The following is a 16440-nucleotide window of genomic DNA, read 5'->3' as shown; positions in this document are numbered from 1 at the left end:
CATTTCCCCGCCGTCGAAAGCGTTCACTTACAAACGAGGAGGAGGCGGTGTTGGCCCCAAGGTCTCCTGTTGACCGTAAGCCTGACTCGAAGTCACGTTTCTGGGTGAATGGCGCGGCGCACGCTAACCATTGCGCCACCGCTCCACGCACCCGACCCTTATGACTGATCAGTAAACAACAACAACAACAACAATGCTAATTATATGAATTAAAAAAGAAGGATGACATTGTCATCCTCTCAGCCGACAAGGGCAATGCCACTGTCATCATGGATAAAATAGAATATAACAAATTTCAAGCATTACTCAACAATGGCAGCTATACAAAAATAAAAAGAGATCTCACCAACAGCCTCGTCATACAAACCAACAAAATCATTTCTGATTCAACCGCATTAATTGATCAAACCAAACAGTTCTCGTTGAAACCTTCTGCTGCCAGGCCACCAAGATTATACGGCTTACCAAAAATACATAGATACACCCCTTTGTCCCATCGTCTCTACTATCAACTCCCCCACCTACAAACTGTCTCGTTTTCTGTCTGAAATCCTGCGGCCTTTCACTGGAAAAACCACCTCTGCGGTACAAAATTCTACTCACCTGGTATCGACAATCAAGGGTATTTCTCTGTCCCCAGACGACCTGCTTGTCAGTTTTGATGTAGTTTCCTTATTCACCAAAGTTCCTGTACCTGACACCATCGCAATCATTGAAGACTTGGTTCATCAAGGACTAAACACTGAGGTACCCCCCACCCCGGTGAGACACTGCTTAACCAATACATACTTCACTTGGAATGGAACTTTCTACAAACAAACTGAGGGCACCCCAATGGACTCCCCCCTATCTCCGGTTGTAGCCAACATTTTCATGGAGAAATTTGAGACTGACGCCATCCAGACTGCCACTCTGCGCCCAACCTTATGGAAGAGGTACGTGGATGGCACTTTTGTCATCTGGCCACATGGCCGATCAGCTCTAGACCAATTCCTCGACCACATCAATTCCATATACCCAGCCATCAGATTTACCATGGAAGTCGAAAAAGATGGCAAGCTACCTTTTTTGGATGTCCTAATAAAAAAGAGACCTGATGGTTCAATGAGCCACTGTCTACAGGAAAGCTACCCATACGGATGCTTGCCTGAAATCGGATTCCCACCACCACCCATCCCAGAAGAATTCCCTCATCAAGACTCTGCACCATAGAGCCCAATGCATATCCGACCAAGAACACATAGCCAGTGAACTCAAGCATGTACACTAAGCTCTTAAGGCTAATGGTTACTCCGACTACACAATCCGCAAAGCTATCACTCCAACCATAACGAAGGACCCTCTTGAGGAGCCTTTCAAAACCATCACTTACCCTACATTGCGGGGATCACAAAAAAGATCTCCAAAATTTTAAATAAGCACAAGATTCAGGTCCGATTCAACACATTACATAAAATCCGTGATCTGTTTCCGTCTGTAAAAGATGTGATTCCGGACATACAGTACCCTGGCGTCTGCAAACTAAGTTGCCTCTGTGGTCGTAGTTACATTGGAGAAACCAAACGACATGTCTCGGACCGCATTCGTGAACACAAAGCAGACCTAAAACACGGTAGGACCAACACCTCGGCCGTGGCAGATCACTGTTATAATTCAGTAGGCTCACATGACATTGACTTCTCCAAGACAGAGGTTCTTTGCAAGCCATCTGGCTACCATGAGAGATTCGTTCATGAGGCTATCCACATATACAAACACAGAGACAATTTCAACCGAGAAGATGGATTCTGGCTTAGCAATCATTGGAAGAATTTGATAAATCATTTCAGGTCTTAATTGATTGTTCACGCTTATGGTGGCTTTCAGACAGCATCCATTATTTTCGTTTCCCCCCTCCTAATTTCCGAACATAGATGGACTCGTCCATCTGAATAACTGTCAAATCGCTCTCCGTGGTGCTAACGTTAATAAAACCGCCACTTTTTTCTAATTTTCTTGCTGTGGTTTTCACACCTGATGATGATGATTGCTTGTGCTGCAGTCGAAACGTCGTGAGAATGTAATTGTTTTATATTTGTATTATTTTATTGTTTCCCTTCTACGTGGTGACTTTACCGACAGAACCAAGAACAACAATGGTAATGTTTACACTGAACGTGATGGAGGGTCTGATCGCGATCTCATCTCCAGACGCTTCACAACAAAGCAACGGCATGTGGGGTGCAAGGGGCGGGGCGTGGTGGGAGAGCGGGGGTTGAGGGGCGGGGGGGTGACGGGGGGGGGGAGAGTGGGGGAGGGGGGCGGTGGGACAGGGAGGGGGGTCAGGGTAGAGAAACCTTTTCCAAGAGGGTCATGCCAGGAATGATGTCCGCACGTCGCGTTGTGCTTGATTGTTCATCTTTAGCCCAGCGTGGGCGAAGTGGGGGGGGGGGCTAGAGGGGGATGGAGGGTTGGGGGGCGGGGTGGAGGGTTGGGGGGGTCCATCCCGCCAGCAGGGTCGTGAGTGGGCAACTGCAGTGCTGCGCCTTTGTGCTGCTCTTATCATAACGGGGGGCTCAACGTCGCCTCACCCAGCACACCGTCCTCGTCACGCGCCAACTTCACTCACAGACAAATCTCGCGGTGCTGCTGCTGGTGGTGGTGCTGGTGGGGGAAGGGGAATAAACGTAGCGCAATAAAAGGAAAAATATATATTAATAATTAACTATTATTATTAGTAAACAGATGTGAGACTGTGAAACGGGCACAACAGCACTTTCGAGAACTCATCAATCATTGTCGTGCAGATGTTGGAGCGATGCTCGTCACCCGCGCCCAGAGCCAACCAGGCCGTCACACCACAACAACAACAACAACACAGCAACAATAACAACAACACAGCAACCACAGCACACCATCACCACCACCACCACATCAACACAGCAACAATAACAACAACACAGCAACCACAGCACACCATCACCACCACATCAACACAGCAACAATAACAACAACACAGCAACCACAGCAAACCATCACCACCATATCAACACAGCAACAACAACAACAACACAGAAACAATAACAACAACACAGCAACCACAGCAAACCATTACCACCATATCAACACAGCAACAACAACAACACAGCAAAAATAACAACAACACAGCAACCACAGCACACCATCACCACCACCACAACAACACAGCAAACACGACACACCATCACCACCACAACAACACAGCAAACACGACACACCATCACCACCACAACAACACAGCAACCACAACACACCAGCACCACGACAACAACACAGCAATCACAACAGACCAGCATCACAAAAACAACAGAAATAACACAAGCACCACAAACACCACAACATCAACACAACAACAGCAACCCCATCACCACAACTACCACAATGACCACTACAACCAATATAACTACAACACAACAACACACCACCACAACCACCACAACAACATCAACATAACAACACAACCATTAAAACAACCACCACCACCACCACCACGAGAAATCACGAAATAAATTTGCAGATAATTTGTCTCCATCCTTGAGCTGTTCCTTCACGTAAAACAACCAGTGAAAGTATGTTTTTTTACGAATTCCATCAGCCATACGCCTCCATACGCCACTCCCGGTGGTGCAAAGATTTAGCAGCATTGCCTCAATAGCAGCGCATATTTAGGACCGGCTTTCCGACATCCAGCGTCTCATCAGCAGCAAGATCAGGCTCGCGTGAACCAGTGTTGACGAACTACAAGATGTTTAATAGGCAAGGGCCGGTTTCGACATCCAGTGTCTCATCAGCAGCGAAGTCAGGCTCCCATTATCCAATGCTTGACGAAGTACCGGAACGTTTATAGGCAAGGTCCAGTTTCGACATGCAGTGTCTCATCAGCAGGCTGGTCAGGCTCGCTTAAGCCAACTGCCAGATGTCTGTAGCCTTTGTCACGGGGATTATCCACGCAACCAGGCAGCAAGGAGAGACTCCTTGTGTAGTGATCGATGTGAATGTCGCGTCGAGGGTCGTGCCTACGACTGCGATCCGATCTCCCTGAACTCGCCAGATTTCGTTTCGATCTCGGACGCTAAGCGGGGTTGAGCCTGGATAGCGCTCGGATGGGTGACCTCTACACAAAGGCAAAGAGAAAGGTCCATCCGATAGCCTTAGCAGACTGATGATCGTGGTAACAACGATCATTATCGATGATGATGATGACATTGATCGTGGTAACAGCGATCATTTTTTTTATGATATTATTGATGATGATCGTGGTAACAGCGATCACTCTTGATGCTGATGATAATGTTATTGATGATGATCGTGGGAACAGCGATAATTCTCGATGATGATGTTGATGATGATGTTATTGATGATCGCGGTAACAGCGATCACTCTTGATGCTGATGATGTTATTGATGATGATCGTGGTAACAGCGATCATTCTCGATGATGATGAGGTTATTGATGATGATCGCGGTAACAGCGATCACTCTTGATGCTGATGATGATGTTATTGATGATGATTGCGGTAACAGCGATCACTCTTGATGCTGATGATGATGTTATTGATGATGATCGTGGTAACAGCGATCACTCTTGATGCTGAATATGATGTTATTGATGATGATCGCGGTAACAGCGATCACTCTTGATGCTGATGATGATGTTATTGATGATGATCGTGGTGACAGCGATCACTCTTGATGATGATGCTGTTATTGATGATGATCGTGGTAACAGCGATCACTCTTGATGCTGATGATGATGTTATTGATGATGATCGTGGTGACAGTGATCACTCTTGATGCTGATGATGATGTTATTGATGATGATCGTGGTAACAGCGATCATTCTTGATGCTGCTGATGATGATGATGTTATTGATGATGATCGTGGTAACAGCGATCACTCTTGGTGCTGATGATGATGCCATTGATGATGATCGTGGTAACAGCGATCACTCTTGATGCTGATGATGATGGTATTGATGATGATCGTGGTAACAGCGATCACTCTTGATGCTGATGATGATGACATTGATGATGATTGTGGTAACAGCGATCATTCTTGATGCTGATGATGATGACATTGATGATGATCGTGGTGACAGCGATCACTCTTGATGCCGATGATGATGTTATTGATGATGATCGTGATAACAGCGATCATTCTTGATGATGCTGTTGATGATGTTATCGATGGTCGCGGTAACAGCGATCACTCTTGATGATGATGATTTTATTGATGATGATCGTGGTAACAGCGATCACTCTTGATGCTGATGATTATGACATTGATGATGATCGTGGTAACAGCGATCATTCTTGATGCTGATGATGATGATGATGACATTGATGATAATCGTGGTGACAGCGATCACTCTTGATGCTGATGATGATGTTATTGATGATGATCGTGGTAACAGCGATCATTCTTGATGCTGATGCTGATGTTATTTATGATGATCGTGGTAACAGCGATCACTCTTGATGCTGATGATGATGTTATTGATGATGATCGTGGTAACAGCGATCATTCTTGATGCTGATGACGATGACGACGGTCGCGGTGGACGTGTCGGTTGCGAAGATCAACCGTTACGCGCTGGTAGATGCCATCCCTGACGGGCACCGGCTCTCTCTCTCTCTCTCGATCTCTCATCTTTCTCTCTCTCTCTCGAGGGAAGATTCATTGATACAGAAATAAAATCGGAGCTGCGCGCCGCTTGCTCCCGTGGCTCCGCGCGTCTCCCTCGCTGTGCTCGGACTCGGCTTTCACAGGGGCCTCCACTTGAGCAGAGCTCCAATCACGTGGAGTTGTATTCGGTGTAGCAGCGTCGTCTGCTCTCTACAAGCCTTTGCCACTCTCCCCCACCACGCTCCTCCTCCTCCCCAAACTCGCACGCTCTCTCTCCCTCTTCTCTCCCATTCTCCCCCCCACCCCGCTCTCTCCCTCTCTCGCCGCTCTCTCTATTGCAGCTACTCGCTTTGATAAGATGTGGATTAAAACTTTCCTGTTCTGATCCTCCTGAAACAGACCTGGAGAGAGCAGACCGGAGCCGCTCTATAGAATGGAGAGCACTGAGCGTGTGTGTGAGCGTGTGTGACTGTGTGTGTTGGTGTCAGTGTGTGTGTGTGAGTGTGTGTGAGTGTGTGTGAGCGTGAGTGAGTGTGTGTTGGTGTCAGTGTGGGGAGCGATAGTGTAGCGGTTAGCGCGCTGCGCTATGAACCTGGCGACCCGGGTTCGATTCCCGCTCACTGCCAACACCAGTGACGATTATCTGAACCGGTCCCAGGCCTCCCCTAGGTCGACTCAGCCTCAAATGAGTACCTGGTGCGGTGTGTAAACATTGCCACTAGGGAGACAAAGGCGGTCGGGCGTGGTGCTGGCCACCCACCCCCTCGTGCACCGTTCCGGCCTTCATAGGTGCTCGCTAACAGCACTTGCCCCTACAGTCTGTTAAGGCTATATGGGGGATCTTTGTTTTGTGACTGTGTGTGACTGTGTGTTGGTGTGTTGGTGTGAGTGTGTGTGTTGGTGTGAGTGTGTGTGAGAGTGTGTGTGTTGGTGTGAGTGTGTGTGTTGGTGTGAGTCTGTAAGAGTGTGTCTGACTGTGTATGTGTGACTGTGTATGTGTGACTGTGTATGTGTGACTGTGTATGTGTGACTGTGTATGTGTGACTGTGTATGTGTGACTGTGTATGTGTGACTGTGTATGTGTGACTGTGTATGTGTGACTGTGTATGTGTGACTGTGTATGTGTGACTGTGTATGTGTGACTGTGTATGTGTGACTGTGTATGTGTGACTGTGTATGTGTGACTGTGTATGTGTGACTGTGTATGTGTGACTGTGTATGTGTGACTGTGTATGTGTGACTGTGTATGTGTGACTGTGTATGTGTGACTGTGTATGTGTGACTGTGTATGTGTGACTGTGTGTGTGTGACTGTGTGTGTGTGACTGTGTGTGTGGGGAGCGGTAGTGTAGCGGTTAGTGCGCTGCGCTACGAACCTGGCGGCCCAGGTTCGATTCCCGCTCACGGCCAACACCCAGTTGTGACGATTATTTGAACCGGTCCTGGGCCTCCCCTAGGTCGACTCAGACTCAAATGAGTGCCTGGTGCGATGTGGAAACATCGCCACTAAGGAGACAAAGGAGGCCGGGCGTGGTGTTGGCCACCCACCCCCTCGTGTGCTGTGACGGCCTTTATATGTGCTCGCTAACAGCACTTGCCTCTACAATCTGTGAAGGCTATACGGGGGATCTTTTGTGTTGGTGTGTAAGGGTGTGTAAGGGTGTGTAAGGGTGTGTAAGGGTGTGTAAGGGTGTGTAAGAGTGTGTAAGGGTGTGTAAGGGTGTGTTGGTGTGTAAATGTGTGTGAGGGAGTGTGTGTGTGTGAGAGTGTGTGAGTGTGTGTGTTTATCAACCCCCTACCTCCTTGCGGTGCCGGACGGGCAACTCTGTCGTGGACAGTGCATCTTCCCTCATGGCGTCTGTGACCACCACAGTGGCTAAACGGGGGCTCTGGTAACCTCTCCACCTTCAATTAATTACCACGACTTAAATATATAACTAATAAGCTTGTGCCGGAGGCCCCGGGGGGCCAGGCGTCTATGACGTCTCCTGGCCAAACCCCAATTTTCGGAGCCAGGCGATTGAATCTCTACCCTCGGGGCTCCTCCAGAAACAACGGAAAGCCACTTCGTGCGGCCACGTGGAATGTTCGAACGCTCACAGCGGAGGAGAGGCTGCCACTGCTCTGTCGGGAGCTGGACCGGTACCGCCTGGGTCTCTGTGGCATTCAGGAGGTCCTCTACTCGGGGCAGCAGACTGGCAAACAACAAGGTGGCTCTTCTTTTGAACAAAAGAATGAAGGGCGCGTGGGGTGTGGGAAGCTGTAAGCCCCAGGCTACTTTGGGCTCGCCTTCCCATCAACCGGAGGCGAGGAGTGGTGGTCGTGGTTACTTATGCCCCCACTGAAGACGAACATCCGTGGAGGGATGCAGGCAAAGCCGATGAGTCAGATGCCTTCTATGACCTCCTGTTACAGGTGCTGGCTAAAGTGGCCCCTCGGGATAGAGTCATCTTGTTGGGTGACTTCAATGCCCGAGTTGGTCATGATGCTGGCACCTGGTCTGGAGTGATTGGAGGGCATGGGCCTTAGATTTTTGTGCAGCCCATGGGCTTGTAATTACCAACACGCTGTTCCGGCATCGGCGCATCCACACAACATCATGGATGCATGATGTTGTGTGGATGCTGGACTACATAGTGACGGACCAGCGGATGCGAGCCCATGTCCTTGACACCAGGACCTCCCGTGGAGCTGATCTGCCCTCTGACCATCGACTAGTCATCTGTAAGATGCGCCTGCCATTCTTCCACTTCGGTGGTGGGTGTACACCCAGGACCCCATTCCAAATTAAAGTGGCCTGGTCTCAGTTAGCTGATGAAAGTTGCAAGCGAGAATTTCATCATCGCTTGCGGCTGGGGTTGGCATCGTCCCCCACGCCTCCTGATGTCGAGGGTAAATGGGCGAGGTTTAGGACTGTGACTCATGCAGCTGCAATGGCTGCTTTGGGTACGCGGTCCAGACCTCCCCAGAGACCCTGGCTGACAGAGGAGGTGTTCAGGATAGTTTAGAAAAAGCGACAGGCCCACTGTGATCGGCTACAGAATCCCACGTCAGAGAATGAGGAGGCTTACCGCAGCCTTCGCTCGGAGGTTCAGAGAGCCATGAGGCGCTGCAAGGATGGGTGGTGGTCGTGGGTTGCTGAGGAGATGGAGTCTGCCTCAGTTGCTCGTGATCACAAATCTCTACTTAACTCCATCAAAAAAGTAACCTGCAGTGCCACACCTATTACCATCATTCGGGGAAAAATTGTGTTCCAATCTCTGACCCCCAGGAACAGGTTTGCAGATTGCTTAGCATTTCTGTGAGGTCCTGGGGGAAAGGAAATCCCTCAGCCAGGAAAACATCGTGGCACAAAGTGGGGATGACCCTGCTGAGGCTGCGGTGCCTCAAATATTGGAAGAAGTCACCCACTGTGAGTGGCTGGCTGAGGTGCCATCTGTTGAGGAAGTACTGAAGGCGATCTGGAGTCTGAGACCTGGAAAGGCACCGGGCAGAGATGATCTCCCAAGCGAAATGCTGAGGGGGGGTGGCGTTTGTGCACAGACTGCCCTATATGACATCATAACAACAGTCTGGACCACTGGACGGGTTCCGCATGATTGGAAGGATGCCCTGGTGGTCCCCCTCTTTAAGAAGGGGGACCGCACAGACTGTAAAAAACTACAGGGGCATCTCATTCCTCAGTGTGCCGGGAAAGGTCCTGGCAAGGATTATTCAACATCGCCTTGCCAGGCACCCTGAGGAGAGGCTTGCGGAGCCCCAATGCGTTTTCAGGAAAGGGCGTTCCTGCACAGATGCCATATTTTCTGTCCGTCTGCTACAGCAGAGGTGTAGGGAATTCCAACAAGATCTACATCTCTGCTTTATTGACCTGGTCAAGGCCTATGATACCATCAGTAGGCCTGGGCTCTGGGTTGTTCTTCGTGCTTTTGGAGTACATGACCCTCTGCTCACGATCATTAAAGACCTTCATGATGGTGAGTGGGCCCGGGTAAAACTACGTGGCTGGGAGTCAGAGCCATTCCCTGTACACCTTGGCGTGCGACAGGGATGTCCTCTGGCTCCCACAATATTCAACATCTATTTTGACCACGTAGTTTGTGAAGCCTTCAATAGTTGTTCCGGGGGAATTTCCTTATGGTACAGATATAATGGGAGGCTGATCGATGCCCGGGTGCGTTCAAGGGATGGCTCCCTATTGCTCAACCAAGATATGTATGCCGATGATTTGGTAATAGCTGCTCATTCAGAGGAGTTGGAGACGCTGCTGTTGAGACTGGAGCGTGCTACTAAGAGATGGGGCCTTACCATCAGCCCCACCAAAACTAAGCACCTGCCTGGGTATTTTGTACCATCGGACACTCCACCCCCATAATTCCCAATCAGTGATGGGGCAGTTGTGGAGAGAGTGGAGAGTTTCCCATACCTGGGCAGTGTGCTTATGACTGGCTCCAGTTTAACAGCAGAGGTCTCACTCCGAATCAGTCGAACGGCAATATCTTTTCATCGGTTGCGTAACGCTGTGTGGAAGCTACCTGGTCTGTCGCTCCGCACTAAGCTTCAGGTCTTCTCGGCCACGGTCATTCCCTCCCTTCTCTACGCTTGCGAAACGTGGACCCCCTTGATGGAACATCTTCGCCGGTTAGAAACATTTCGGCTGGCCTGCCTACGATCCATCCTGGGTTTAACCAGGCTGGATTGTGTGAGGATCTCACAAATCCTTGAAAGATCTGGGCATGGTCCCATCGGTGAGCTCCTTTGGCAGGGAAGGCTGCGATGGCTGGGTCATTTAGCCCGCATGCCCAGCCACCGCATGCCGAAACAGTTTTTGTTCGGCCGGATCGAGGGGGCTAAGCGGGCGCGGCACGGGCTAGAGAAGAGATGGAGTGATGTGGTACAGGAGGACGTGGAGCTGAGTGGACTTGCCGATGACTGGTACCAGCGGTGTCAAGATCGGCCTATGTGGAGGAGGCTCGTGAAGGACGCTACTGGGCAGTTGGAGGTAGTCGCCCTCCAACAACAACGGAGGGCGGAGGAGCGACGCTCAGAACAACGAGTGGGGCGCCGGGTGGCTAAAGCACAGCAGATTGGCACAGTAGGGGGCACAGGTGGTGCATCAGCCAGTCATCTCAGTCAGTCGACCCGTGGCACCTGGGTCTGCCCCGTGACCTCCTGCCAGCGGGCGTTCGACACTTCACGTGGCCTCAGGGTGCACATGGCCTGGCACAAGCGTTGTGGTGACGTCACCGCCACTTAGTGGCGAATGGCGCTTGTTGTTGTTGAGAGTGTGCGAGAGTGTGTGTGAGTGTGTGAGAGTGTGTTTGAGAGAGTGCGTGAGAGTGTGTGAGAGTGTGTGTGAGAGTGTGTGTGAGAGTGTGTGTGAGTGTGTGTGTGAAAGTGTGTGTGAGTGTGTGAGAGTATGTGTGTGAGTGTGTGTGTGTGAGAGTGTGTGAGAGTGTGAGAGTGAGTGAGAGTGTGTGTAAGAGTGTGTGAGAGTGTGTGAGAGTTGGAGAGTGAGTGAGAATGTGTGAGAGTGTGTGTAAGAGAGTGTGTGAGAGTGTGTGAGAGAGTGTGTGTGAGAGTGTGTGAGAGTGTGTGTGAGTGTGTGAGAGTGTTTGAGAGTGTGTGAGAGTGTGTGAGATCGTGTGTGATTGTGTGTTGAGACTGTGCGAGCGGGGAGCGGTGTTGCCTTGCGGGCATTCATAGGTGCTCGCTAACACCACTTGCTCAAACAGTCTCTTAAGGCTATACAGGGGATCTTTGTCTTTGTGTGAGAGTGTTCGTGACGATTATCTGAACCTTCCCTGGGCCTCTCCTAGGTCGACTCAGCCTCGAATGAGGACCTGGTGCTATGTTTAAACATCACCGCTTGGGAGACAAAGTCGGTGCACAGATGTGCGCCGTACCCGTCTTAACAATAGGTGCTCGCTAACAGAGAGCAACCTTCAATACTGAATAAAATACTGCAGTGGAGTATTGAATGCAGTACAAAGGCGTCTCTCGCTCATCAAAGCGAGAGGATCCACGGGCGCATGATATCGCGGCTTTGATATCGCGGCTTTGATATCGTGGATTTGATATAGCAGATTTGATATCGTGGATTCTATATCGCGGATTTGATATCGCGGCTTTGATATCGCGGATTTGATATCGCGGATTTGCTATCACGGATTTGATATTGCGGCTTTGATATCGTGGATTTGATGTCGCGGATTTGATATCGCGGATTTTGTATCGGGGCTTTGACATCGCGGCTTTGATATCGCGGATTTGATATCGCGGATTTGATATCGCGGATTTGATGTGGCAGCTTTGATCTCGCGGATTTGATGTCATGGTACTCAACTCATGGCCAGGAGATGAGTCCGCGCACGCGACTCTGTCTGTGTTCGTGATGAAGTTTTCACGGGCTGAGGTCGCGTGAATTGTTACTGTGCCGTAAACCCATCTCGAATACCTGAGGGCGAATCCTTCCAGGCTCTGGTTTCGGGTATCACCAACGATGTCAGCCCGCTGGCCAGGAATTCGAACTCAGGTGGTCGCTAACAGCACAGGCGCGGTGAGAGATGTGACTGTGAGTTTTCTTGTTCTTGTTGTTGTTGTTTGAATTCGAACGTTGGTAGCAGCAGCAGTAGCGGCAGCAGCGGCGTCCCTAACTCCTTCACCGCCACTACCTCAAGTTTCAAGTTTCCTTTATTAGGTACAGCCCTGTGAGCCATGCGGATCTTGAGTCGGGTGCAACCACAGCAAACAAAAAATATGAACAAAGAAACATCTTAAAGCGACGACGCGCAACAGAAATATCCTGGGATAAACCAGCAAATCTTACAGACACCCTCCACCGTATTACATCGCTGTGTGCAACAATCCCACTCCGCCGGCTGAACAGGATGAGAGATCTCGACTGAAAGCTTTCGTGACTGCAGGAATTCAGATTCTTTGGGTCTTTCGGTAAAGTCACGTAGATAGGTTCAAATTCATGAAAATAAATTAAACTAAAAAACCCACGACGTTTCGATCACAACACAAGCGATTGTCAAAATAAAATAACAAGCCAAAAAACCACGGCGATCGCCATCGCTTGTGTCGTGACCGAAACGGCGTGGTCTTTTGCTTATTTTTTTTATTAATTTGAACCTACGTACGTGACTTTACCGAAAGACCTAAAGAATAGGTTGACAGATCCCATCGTAATCACTGCGGACCGATAGAGCACCGACCGGCCTTAGCGCGAGGCGCGGGCCAGATACGAGCGCTAATGTACGATGCGAGGGAAATGATGTTTTGATATTAATTACTAAGTGTTGTTGAAAGGGCGAGGCACGGGGCGGAGGAGAGAGTGTGAGAGGGCGCGAGAGAGAGAGAGAGAGGGGAGAAGAGAGAGAAAGGGAGAGAGAGAGAGGGAGAGAGAGACGCCGGGATGAGATGAGATGGCTCGGCGCGTGGACTCACGCGCGCGTCTGATGTGGCACCGACGCAGTGAGTGCATTCGCAACAAAACATATTAGAGCGAGCGATATCAAAGCGTTTGTCCTGAGAGTAGTGGCTAAATAATAAATAAATCTCCGTTGCCACGAGTGCTCGCAAGTGGCACCTGGCCCTCCCTCCCAATGTCCCGGATCTCTCCGTCTTTCGCTGATATTTATTTTTTTGTATTTTTTTGTTTCTTTCAAACGAGCTCCACTAAGGTTTGTTTCATGCGTTTAAAGCCTTTTGTGTCAGTGATTGTAATTATTTTTTCTGACGATAGCACTTCATTATTTAGGGGTTTTTTTCTTTCAATTTACTTAGTCACGAAAGCCACAATGAGTCGACTCGCTTTCAGGAGGGCCTTGCTGCTACTACATTGCGTTCTGCTTTTAAAGTTGTTTTTGTTTGTGTCATGAAACTAATTAACCAACTCATTGCGCGAGGGGGAAACACTCTATCCCACCCTCCCCCAATAGGTCGCCGCGGTGGAGAGATGTTAACTCCTTCGCCTGGTATACAGGAGTTCGTGGGTTTGATCCCGACCCTGACGCCTGCTGTACGTTTGGAGTTGCGTCTCGTCATTCTGCTATGATACGTGGCCTAAGGCACAGATCGTCATCGATTGGAATCATCATCATCATCACCATCATCATCACATTGAATGTGGGACTGCGTAAAAGTGCAAAAGAGCTTGACAGCTCATCGAATACGGGCTGGCGAGATGTTAACTACCTCGCCTGATATACACTTCGTTGAGCCATCATTCGTGACAGCCAAGTCACTGCTTACAAAGGGCTAAATAGCTTCGTGGGCCTTACCCGCTAAAATAAAATAAAAATGTGATTCGTTAAAGATGGAAACACATGGCGATTAGTCGGTTCCTGCTACACCGCTTTCTACTGGCGAGCCAGGGGTAGTGCACCTCTCCATCCGTGTGTGGTCCACCAACCCTCGCTACTGCCTCCACTGGTGCACAGCCACCACCAAACCACCACCACCTATCAGAAAGACAAATAGCCTTATGAAGGCCGGAACCGCATACGAGGGCCGTGGGTGGCTAGCACCACGCCAGGCCGCCTTTGTCTCCCTCGTTTCGATGCTTTTACACACCTCACCAGGTACTCATTTGAGGCTGAGTCGACCTACGGAAGGCCCAGGACCTTTTGAGACAACCGTCACCGGTGTTTTCCACGAGCGGGAATCGAACTCGGGTCGCCGGGGTTCGTAGTGCAGCGTGCTAACCGCAACACCACCGCTCCCCATGCCAACCGCCAACACCAACACCACCACCGCTGCCATCGCCACCGCCGCTACCGCTACGGTGAGTTAATGGCCGCACTGGTAATTGTACAGGCAGCCCTCGGCCGATCCCGGTGCTGGATCGCACTCAGCATCAGGAGTGTTATTTCCCACGGAGTAAAGCCCGAAGAGCTAAGAAGCTCTTCTTCAAAGGGAGTCGAGGGGGTGGGGGGGGGGGGACCGGGCTGCGGCTCGGCCTGCAGACAACATCAAAGCATTTCACGCAATTTTTGAAAAAAAAAAACAACGAAAAAAAAACCACCCACCAAAACAATACAGCTTAATGAGAGCAAAGTGTCTTGTTAAATGGGTCACGGCGGTGATCAGTTTCAGCAAAGTTTGCCACGCTGATCAGCACCCGCGTTAGGAATCCCTCGCATCGCCACTGATGTCAGCCGCACCTAGGGACTCTGAACTAAAGCTATAAACGACGGGGGATTCTTTTTTTTACCAACCACGTAAGGCACCCACTGAGTTATCAGATCTTCTTCTTTTTTTTCCAGAAGCTACCTGGCTATCGCAAATGATAGCGCAAAAAAGACGGCGCGGATTCAGCATCCATGTGTAAATGTATAGCAGCGGGACGAGTGCATTTTTGTCCATTTTTAACTATTTTACGAAGCAATTATTTTTTTTTTACATTTTATTTCACCAGGGAAGGTCCACTGAGCGACGTAGCTCTTTTTTTTCAGAAGCTAGCTGGCCACAAATGATAGCTAAACGAAGTGGTTATCATCCGCGTGGAAATGGAGAGCATGACACATACCTGAAACGCGTGATGTTCATTTCTAAATGCGGAGGGAAAAAATAATCCGGAGAACCCGGAGGAAAAAAATCACGTGACCATAGTGTGTGTGTGAGAGAGAGAGAGGGGGAAACGCAAGCTCCAAATATACAGCAGCAGCAGGCATCGTCAGGGTTGGGATCGAACCCACGACCTCCTATATACCCGGCGAGGTAGTCAACATCTCACCCCCACAGCGTCCTCACCCACTCTCACTCACGCACGCACCTCCCATTACCATGGCTGCGTACGGTGCGAAATAAGTTCAACATACATACAAACGTTGAATCAGCATCAGAGTATTTATTTATGCTGAAGGAATCCGATGAGCAATAAAAGCGGTTTTTATTTCTTCTTCTTCCACAGATGTCCAGTAGGGGCGGGTGAGAATGTTAACAACAACAAACAGCACAAACAGCACGATACGTGTAGGAAAGGTAAACAAATTACTTTAAAAAAAGATATACAAACACGACGAATATTTTTTTTTAATCGTAAGAACGTGTGGAGAATTGACACTGCCGGCTGCCTGGCTGGACAGAGGGGGGGCGGGGGGAGGGGGGGTGGCAGGGGGGGGGCGGGGAAGGGTGACAGGGGGGGGGGCGGGAACGGCCCCCCCCCCGTTCCATCTATCGATCGGATACACAATTTTAGGAGGTTCCTCGACGTGAAAGCGACGACGATGATTTGGCCCAACGCAGCCACGCGAATCCTCTCCCCTCTCAGCCACGCGGCGTCGTCTCGAGCACTGGATGGTCGGCACCGCACAGGCGACGTTGCCAAGCGTGCTGTTCCGTGGCAGCGAGACGCGCCGAAGAAGCCCCGCACAGCGACTCCGCTGATGAGAGGACGGAGGTCGCAAGCGGGCCCCTGGTTTTTCGTCGGTCTGAACAGTTGCGTCCGGTGTGGAAGGGCAGTCGGGTCGAATGTGTACACAACGAGTTTGCCTCGCTCTATGCGGCGGCAGCGGCGGTGGTGGTGGTGGTGGTCGGAGACGCGTTCCAAACAAAGGGCGCACGAAGCGAAACCGCACGGGGAGACAGCTGCTGTGCCGAGAAGCGCACGTTGTGCACACACACAGTACACACAGTACACACACAGTACACACACACACAGTACACATGGTGTACACACAGTACACACATTGTGCACACACACAGTACACACACAGTACACACACACACAGTACACACACAGTACACACACACACAGTACACACACAGTACACATGGTGTACACACAGTA

Source organism: Petromyzon marinus, chromosome 49 (genome assembly GCF_048934315.1).
Source record: "Petromyzon marinus isolate PM22_M1 ecotype Great Lakes invasive population chromosome 49, UKy_Petmar_22M1.pri1.0, whole genome shotgun sequence".
NCBI classification, from domain to species: Eukaryota; Metazoa; Chordata; class Hyperoartia; order Petromyzontiformes; family Petromyzontidae; genus Petromyzon; species Petromyzon marinus.
Note: the sequence above shows the minus strand (reverse complement) of the source record.